General features: G+C 41.1%; 1 non-coding gene across 1 annotated transcript; it reads right to left on the reverse strand.

Annotated features, from left to right (window-relative positions):
• Positions 1–6,651: 6,651 nt before the first annotated feature.
• Positions 6,652–6,842, reverse strand: LOC115868107. The gene has a single exon (XR_004045416.1). It is a non-coding gene; the product is annotated as a U2 spliceosomal RNA (small nuclear RNA).
• Between the last annotated feature and the right edge of the window lie 3,055 nt (positions 6,843–9,897).

A 9,897-nucleotide genomic window follows, 5' to 3' on the forward strand; every position in this document is an offset into this window, starting at 1 on the left:
CAAGCCGCCTGGGGAGCCAGGGCACAGGAGGGCCCATGTCCCCTCCGGTGGAGTCCCACCCCACTGGCTGCCCCAGGCTGCTGCTGGCCGGGCCTCGGCTCCAGCACCCAGAGGCATGGCCAGCCCTGTCTGGCGGCTCAGAGGGCCAGGGCCAGCCATTCCTGGGCCCTGCTTCCCTGAAACTTCAAGAGCACTGTGCTGTCCCCAGCCTGAGGGGGCAGCTCTTCTGCCTGTGGGTGAAGGGACTCACCCATCTCCTGCTAAGATGACCACTCACCTCGGCCTGTGCCGGTCTGAAGGGCTACTCGGGATGCCTGTGGGCACAGCGGTTCCTTCTGCCGGAAAGGCAGCTCCCTCCGAGGGCAGGCTCCTTTTATGCCTCAGGTGTTCGAGCACAAGCCCGGTGTTTGCTTTTTAACGTTAGGGAATGGGTAGTCTTAAAGTCTAATAAGGAAGGGTCTGGGTGTCTTGGCCACCTTCCAGGGCGCTCTGTCCCTGGTGAGGGAGGACGATGCCTTTGGGACCTGGTTCTTTAAAAGCACTTCGTACTTTTAGTTAGGAGATTGTATCTGCTGACACGTGTCCTGCTTTCTGACCCTGGTCCCCTCTCCCCTGCAGCACCAGTCTAAGAGAGGCGCTGGGAAGGAAACAATAAGCCAGGCCAGTTGGCATCTGCTGGGCTGACCAAGGCCCTAAGGGGCCCATGGTCCTAAGAGCATCCCTGTGAAGAGACATTTTGAATCCCATTTCATAACTGGTTTGTCGACCTCATGACTGCTCGGGTCCTCTTACATTTGAGCACCCTGCCCTCGCCGTCATCATAATGCCTAAGAGCCGCGACTGAGGCCTGGAGCTGCTGTCACGGAGCACGAGATGCAGCCCAGGCAGGAAGGGGCCCAGTGCTGGACTTGTGTGCCCCTCGGTCCAGGGCAGCTTGCAGCCAATCAAGCTGGGCCGTCTCCAGACAGACACACTGCCAGCCTGAGACCCTGTCCCTTTCGGGTTGCGGTGTGCAGCAGCAGCTCTTGGGCAGGAGTGCGTTCAGGGCTTTGGTTGGCATTCCTGTGTTGGGCCTGGCCCTTGGGCAGCTTAATCAGTTTCTCCCCAAGGAATGCTGCAGGGAGCTGTCTAGCCAGTCTAACAAAGCCACCTGGGCACTCTGCAGTGCCCCTCCGCTTGGGAAGGGACCTAGCATAGCTACCTTGTCACACGTTTTTGTCATAGCTAAGCTGCTGCTCATGTCAGCCCTGTGGAGCCTTCGAGTAAGAGTAATTGCCAGGCCCAGGTTTATTGTTCACCCCCAAAGACTGGAGGGTGTGTGTGTGGGGGCAATGTGACTTTGTAACCAGGCATGATTGGCTGCTACCCCTTACTGGGGTAACCAGACGAAGACAGATCCATCTCTATGACTTTCCCAGAGACAGGAATGTTTCAGCCTGAGGCCTCTGCCAGTCTCCTCCCCTGAACTCCAGAAGACTCAGTACTCCAATTCCCAGCTGCCCACGGAGGGCTCCTGAGGCTCTGCCTGGCTTCCCGCCAGCCAGTGCTGACTGCTGGGGTGCTTTCTCAGACGGAAGCCATCTCTGGTCTTAGGAAAAACATTAACCTGTGAGTTCACATAAGGGATCTTAGCCTCTCTGGTCAGGTTTTGGGGTTTCAGGCTTTGAGGAACTTCCCTGTGGTGTGTCCCAGCCCCATGCATAGCCATGTGCACACAACCGATGAGTAAACAGCAAGTGTGGATGAAGGTCAAACCTTGTCAGTTGCTGAGGAAACCAGACATCTGTTGTCAACAGCACTTGCGTCTGTGGTGTTTGGTATCCAACCAACGTTTGCCAAAGGATGGGGCCAAGACTATCATGTAATGGACATGCTTTGTGGACGAACATAGATCCTGGAAAAGTGTTCTAATAAAGTGTGGTGTGGAGCTGGTCAAAAAAAAAAAAAGAGATCAGTGTGACCATTGTGTGAAATGATTTCATATTCCATCAGTAAGAACCTTATTCACAAGCAACATAATGTCAACAGAATGAGATAAGATTAGAAGAGATGTATGGGTTCTTTATGGCAATTAACTTGGCCTACCTCCTACCAGATGCATTGCTATATCCATACTATCAGCTCAGTAAGCAAGGTTTGTACTTCATGGATGTTAAAACCAAGGCCTGCTTGTCCTCTTACCATACAGTTTATAATATACAGTAGTTTAAATATCAGGAAGGAAAAATTTCCAAATATATTCAAATAATAAAACAATTATTTTGCTTATTTTTTAAATAAAGTTAACATACTTCTTTTAGAAAATTTGAAATATTGGAGGAGGATTTAAAAAATTACACATATTCCTACCACCCATTGAAATAAACACCATAGTTTGTGATTTCCAGCTAATTTTTTTTCTTCCAGGTATTTTTAATCACATTGTGATCATATCGTATTTACCATTTTGTATTTGCATTTTTGTGATCCAATATTATAATGCAAGCATCTTTCTATGCTATATAACATCTTCATAATCATAATAAAACATAAATAATGGCCACATAACTGTTTCATTTATATGTAGATTATTAAACACTAGTTGATATTTAAGGAACTGTTAAATTCCTACTGGTAAAAATTGCAGTGCAGGGAGGAGGGAGCGGGGAGGGAGGGGAAAAATGTGGACCTAATGCCGGGGGCTTAAGTGGAGAGGAAATGTTTTGAGAATGATGAGGGCAATGAATGCACAAATGCGATTTACACAATTGATATATGTATGAATTGTGATAAGAGTTGTATGAGCCCCTAAAAAAATGATTTAAAAAAATTGCAGTGCAATAAACATCACTATATCTATGAATATATATAGGTTTGACAGAAGATATTTCTACATATGTGTTTCCATTTGCTGCAAATACACCTGTGAATGTGGTAGAGGACACAGGGGACAAAGTTATAAACACATCTTAGCCATAACCAAATGCATTAGTCAATGGGCCTGAGGACTCAGGATCACACTGTCAAGACCAATTTGCATAGCATGATTCACAAAGACAGTATTTTATTTATTTATTCATTTTAACAGCTTGATTGTCCCTTCATCCACTTGTCATACAATTCAATCATATCAAGAAGAGTGTGCAATCATCACCATAATCAATGCAAACACAGTTTCTACTTCCCTATTCTCATTGCTATTCATGTAATTATTTTTTAATTGTGGCAAAATATTCACAAAACATTCTACAATTCAACAACTTCTACATGTATAATTCAGTGCCTTCAATTATACTCTCATGTTTTACACCGATGATTGATGTCCTTTTCCAAATTATCTTACCACCATTAACATAAACTCAATGTCCTCTAAGCAAAAATCCTTCCTCTTTCACCCATGGTAAACATTGTTTAAATTTGGTTTCTTTTTTCTCCATAGTAGTTTTCTTGATTCAGTATTCATATATCATACACTTCCATAGTAAGATCGCTTTTAAAGAGTTGTATATACATCATCACAATCAGTTTTACTGTTCCTTGCCCCTTCCTGCATTAATTGTTTGCTCCTCAAATCCTCTTACTACTCCCACCCCCAACCCCATGTCAATGGTTTAATTGTACCAGTTATTGTTTCTATGCATCCACTCCTTCTGTGCTACACAAACTGGGAAACCCATTTGGAACAATTAAAAACAAAAGCAAAACAAAACAGCAAGAAAATAAAGATAAAAATAAAGAGTAAGCAAGACAAGACCACCATTAATATTTAAAAAGGCAGAGAAGAAATTTCTGTTGAAACTAGTGAGAAATACTTGAGCTTAGAGCAAATTTAGGTTAGGTCAAGAGGGAGGTCAACTGACCAAATATATTATACTTGGTCAATTCACCATAACCAAGTTTACAAAATCTGTGTTTGATAATCAAGCTGTTCGTGTGCCTTGCCAATGGCTAAGGGGGATCTGCCAGAGACTTAATCTGACTAGATACTCTGCACATGAGTTTTGGGTTCTCACTGCCCTCCACAGCCTTCTACAAATTGGATGCTCAAAAACTTAAGCTCTGGTACTTTTCCCTTCATCATATTTAGATTATGATTTTGTCATCTTTGGAACACACCGTCATGTGTGCTTCTTCAATGTGAACTTAGTTGACACCTCACTTAGATGGCTGCTTGTTTGAATATAAGCTTTTAAGACCCCAGACATTCCAATTGATAGCCACATACCATCTGCTTTCTTCACCACACTTTGGTGTAGCACCATATCTTCAATGATCTCTTCATGAAGGTTAGAATTGAGCAGGGCCATGTTATAAGAACTAACTATTCTTGGATTGGGGCTAGAATTAAGCCTGAGCCCAGAATCCATCTGTGTGTCCATGGGTTATGAGCGATTCTGGTTTACTTTGGTGCTCATATTATGACAAAAACAAAAACAAAGACCAATACAAACAAAATAAAAACAAATGAATAAAAGGCAGAAAAACAAAACAAAAATGAAACCATTGTGAATTATATACCTGGAATATATGGTGATTGCATTGACAACATCAGTAATTTACCCAATGTCATAGAATTTAAGATACTGTTGATATGTGGAGTTTATGTGAGTATATGAGGGGGTACCCACCAAAAAAGAGAATTGTGCTGGGTGGAGCAGAGCTTTCATAGGACACATATTTTTTCCACTAGAGGAGCATCAAGCAACTTGGTCTGAGTTAGTGCACCCAGTAGCGTCACCTGGGAAGGTTCTCTCTGGTCACAGTGAATTTTTTCGTAAAAGCAGTTTCACTCAAACCTTGTTTTTTTGTGATGGCAGCGATGGAATTTTGTTCCGTGCTCAGGGAAAATGCTGCAGAAACTGTTGTGATATTGAACACAGCTTACAAGGACAACATTATGGAAAAAACTCAAGTATACAAATGGTTTTCTTGTTTCAAAAAAGGTGAAATGTCGACTGATGACAAACCTTGTTCTGGATGCTGTCAACTTCCCAAAGGGACAAAAATGTCAACCTGTAGTGCATTTGGAGTTCATTCCACCAGGTCAGACAGTTAATCAAGCTTTCAATTTTGAGGTTCTGAAAAGATTGTGTAACAGTGTGTGACAAAAAAGCCCTGATTTGTTGCAGACAGTGGACTGGTTTTGCCACCATGACAATGCACCTGCTGATGCAGCCATCTAAGTGCGCCAGTTTTTGGCCAAACCCCCCTCCCCCCAGCGTGCCCTTCTTGCCCTATGCACCTTCCTCACCTGACCTCACTACATATGACTTATTTTTGTTTCTGTGAATGAAGAGGGACAGCAATTTGAAGGTGTAGAAGAGGTGAAGAAAAAAAACAAGGGAGGTGCTGTCAGTCATCCAAACAGATGCGTTTGAAAAATGTTTCCAATAATGGAATCGCAGATTTGACAAATGCATTAAATATAATGGAGAGTACTTTGAAGGTGATAAGGTTGTTTGGTAAAAGAAATGTAAATATATAGCTTTGAAAAAAATTCTGTTTTTTTCCGGTACCCCCTTGTAGTCCAACTTTGAGCAGCAATCCATGAATTGTTGTTTTGTATAGCTTGGTTTCTTAGTTGACTGAACTCTGTTTACACTGAGCATGGGCTTTGGTACTAGGGGAAAATTTCCTGTATCATTTCATAAAAGTGGAGATCCATGCCTATCAGATTAGAACCTGTCATATTAATGCAAGGGGTGCATTGTGGTACTAAATATATGGTGATTCTGGGTTCCCTTTCATTGGACACCCACTGAGCCAGGGATCCCACTCAAGCTCTGATGATCACTATTTCCTCAGTCTTGGAGTGGTCATCCTTTGCTTCCTCTCACATCGAGTGTTTCAGTCCGAAATCCAAGGGTACAGGTAGTTTTGATGTAGTGTTCATTTCATTCAGTCTGGCTTCTATGTTGAGTCCTTCTGGTGTGACCATGTTTACTGTAAGACCAGTGTCAAAGGTCATCATAGTGCTTAGTCTATGGTGTGGTTCATTGAGGGTTGGGTAGCAATATATTTCAAAGTGCCTACCCAGCACCATAAAATTGGGTTTATTCTCCCTTTAGGTTCCATACAGATATTGTTTAGGGATTGAAGGGATTCTAAACAAATCTCTTCCCCAAGTGAGGTTTCTCCTCCCTATTTACTCACTCACAGAGCTATCAGTGCCCTCTAAAGTGTAGATGTGCCCCTTTCCTAGTCTAAGGTTCTCGCTAACTCCCGTGGAGGGCCTGTTGATTTGTGGCAGCCTGGTTTCAAAGTTGTAGAGCATCAAGTGGATCCTTTAAGGATTGACCCCAGCAGATGTAAGGTCTTCTGCTTCCAGGTGATTATTTTGTTTCCCCTTGGTGAGGGGGCTTATTTTCGGGGAGGTCTTATATTTCAGGCAAGAGGTAAAACTGTAAATAGGTCTTATTTTAGGGGGATGTCTTACTTTAGGGGTAACAACTAAAACAGGGCAAAAGTATAAGAAATAACTGTAGGAAGATAAACAATTTTTAATGTTAGAAAGGCTTGTAAATATTAACTATTTAGCCAACTATACCAGCAAAAGTTTAAAAAAATAGAAAAAAGCCAAAGAAAACAGTAGGGGAGTAAAAAGGCAAGAATTAAAAGCAAGTTTGAAAGAAGAAACTCAGGACTGACTTTAGAAACCATGTAGACTCCCCCGAGGGGAGCACTGTTTCTGAAAGTAGTGCAATACCAGGTCGATGCATGGGGTGGACGGAGCAAGCTCCTATTCCATCTCCCTGCTCCAAAAATCCATTTAATACATTGTCCTCGGATAGAGGAAGTATCAGATATTAAACTGATAAGAACAGATATTACACTTGATCTTAGCCAAAAGGCTGAGAAGCAATTCAAGGTGATTCTTAAGAAGTGCTCATAAAGGGGGTGATGGCCAGTAGGTAATCTTTCTCCCTTTTTGTTTTGTAATTAGTCTCTAAGATTTATTTAATTAATTTTTCTCCTTATAGTAGTGGACTCATACAATATTTGCCATTTTTCAATTGACTAACTTCAAAGACAATATTTTATATCTTACTTTGATAGTGATTTGGACCTTAAAAATATCTAAGACACAACTGTTGTTCTCTCCCTGCCCAGAGAAAAGAAGAGTAAAGAAAACTGAAGACTCATGAAAACAATTGGCTCAATGGACTTCCAGCTCCCCCAAACCAAACTCACTGCCATTGAGTAGCTGTTGATTCATAGTGCCCATATGCCCTGATAGTGTGGTGGTTACTTCTTGGGTTACTAATTTCAGCAGTTCAAAACCACTGACAACTCCTTATGAGAAAGATGGGGCTTTCCACTTCAGTCTTGGGCAATTTTTACCTTGTCCTATAGCTTTGCTATGAATGGACTAAAAGACCACATGAAATTCATCCTTCATGACCTTAAGACCAGAAGAACAATATGCCACAGTTACCACTACCAACTGCTCTGAAAGTTTTCACATGAGAAGGTACTGGATCGGATGGGAGAGAAATGTGGGCAAAAATGTGGAACAAAATTCAAAATCATAAAAAAAGACCAGAATTATTTTTCAGAGTTTTTAGGAATGACCTAACAACTATGGCACTCAGTTCTTCCTTCAGGTCTGGAAAGGAATTCACCCTCCTGGCTCAATTTTCAGTCAAACAATAGGTAGGGTTATAAAGGTAGCAAGGACAGGAATGAGGTACTTATCCTTAGAACAATCACCCCTACAAGATCAAAAGGGCAACATTTGCCCTAGGATAAAATTCAGAAGCCAAGGGGTTAGGAAAGAAGGAATAATGATGGGAATAAGTGTGATGAGGGAGGATGCTACATGGTAGCGTTTACAATGAATGGCAGTAGACACCATGTGTATGAATGTTGAATAGAACACTGGTCAATAAACCTTCACCCAATACACAATAAAACATGTAATAAAAAGCAATAAACACCTTTTATATTAATTATATGCTGATTAATAACATTTGGATTATAGTTGTTAGAGGAACCCTGATGGTGCTGTTGGGTGTCTGACTGCTAACCACAAAGTCAGGAAGTCAAATACATCGACTACTCCCAAGTGAGAAAGAGGAGGGTACCTGTTCCCATGTAGATTTACAAAACCTAGGAAACCCCATATAAAGAGGAGCTTGAGAAGACAAAGTATTATAAAAAAAAACACTCAAAGACCTAGAGTTGATACTGTGGTTGTGAGGCGCTATCAAGTCTGTTCAGATTCATAACCACCCTGTGTACAACAGAAGAAACACTTCCTGGGACTGCACCATCCTCACAATTTTCGTCAAGTTTGAGCTACTGTGTCAATGTCGCCAAGGGATTTACTTTTTTATGCTGCCCTTCTACTCTTCCCCCCACCCCAATAATTTTTTAGCCTGTAATTCAAATATAACACAATTCAATAGTTCAAATCACATCTGCCCTTCTAATTTATAAAGCAATTAGTCTTTTCCTAGGGACTGACCTCTCGTGATAAAATGACTGAATTATGTGACATGACATTTCACCAGCCTTGCTTCAAAGGAGCAGTGGGCTATACTTCTTTCAAGACAGATCTGTTTCTTCTTTTGGCAGTCCATGTCAGTGCCAATATTGTGCTCCAGCACCATCGTTCTTTGGTCTTCCTTATGCAATGGACAACTTTCACATGCATATGAGGCAGTTTTAAACATCGTGGCTTGGGGTAGGAGCACTTTAGTTCTCAAATTGACATCCTCGGTGTTCAATGAGTTACAGCGATCCCGTGCAGCAGATTGGCCCAGTGCAATTTGTCGTTTGATCTCTTGACTGTTGCTTCCATGAGCACTCATTGTGGATCCAGGTCAAAAGGACCTAATGCCGGGGGCTTAAGTGGAGAGGAAATGTTTTGAGAATGATGAGGGCAATGAATGTACAAATGCGCTTTACACAATTGATGTGTGTATGGATTGTGATAAGAATTGTATGAGCCCCTAATAAAGTGTTTAAAAAAAAGAATAAGAAGGAAACATTGCAAAGAAGTAAGCTTCTTGTATTAGAAAGAGTCTTCTTTATTCTACTTTTTTCCCATGTTCATTTTAATTCATTATTTATTTTTATAATAAAAGTGGTATCTGTAATTTAAAAAAAAAAGAACTCCTTGACACCTTCATGATGTTACCTACTGGTCCAAATTGTAAAGATTTTGGTTTTCTTTAAATCCTTGGTTTTCATCAGCAAGTGCTTCAAATCCTCTCAATTTTCAGAAAGCAGGGTTGTGTTTTCTGCATATCACAATTCGTTAATAACTCTTTCTCTAATTCTGATCCTGACTTCTTCATATAGTTCAGGTTTTCTGGTTATTTGCTCAGCATACAGATTGAATATGTATGTTGAGAAGCTAGAACCGTGACACACACCTTCCTTGATTTAAAACCATGCAGTGTTCCTTTGTTCTATTTGAAAGACTACTTCTTTATCCAGTACAGGCTCCACAAGAATACAATTAGGTATTCTCAATTCCCATTCTTCTTAATGTTATCCATAGTTGGCTATAATCCATAGAGTTAATCCCTTTGAATAACCAATAAAACACAAGTAAACTTTTTCTTGTATTCCCTGCTTTCAGCTAAGAACATCTGATGACAGCAATGATTTCCTTTGCTCCATATATTCTAAATCTGGCAAGAATTTCTGCTTGCTCCTTGTCAATATACTGCTGCAACCATTGGTGAATGATCTTCAGCAAAATTTACTTGCATCTGATATTAATGTTATGTTTCTATATTTTGAGCATTCTGTGAGGACAGTTTCTTTGGAAAGGGTATAAATATGGATCTCTTCCAATTGGTTGCCTGTCTTCCAAATTTCCTGACATTGATGAGTGACCTTGCTTCATCAGCAAGTTGAAATATTTCAGTTGGAATTTCATCAATTCTGGAAGCCTCGTTTTTTTGT

The sequence above is a fragment of the Echinops telfairi genome, unplaced genomic scaffold (genome assembly GCF_000313985.2).
Source record: "Echinops telfairi isolate 266 unplaced genomic scaffold, ASM31398v2 ScPeMD7_6;HRSCAF=24_1, whole genome shotgun sequence".
Classification (NCBI taxonomy): Eukaryota; Metazoa; Chordata; class Mammalia; order Afrosoricida; family Tenrecidae; genus Echinops; species Echinops telfairi.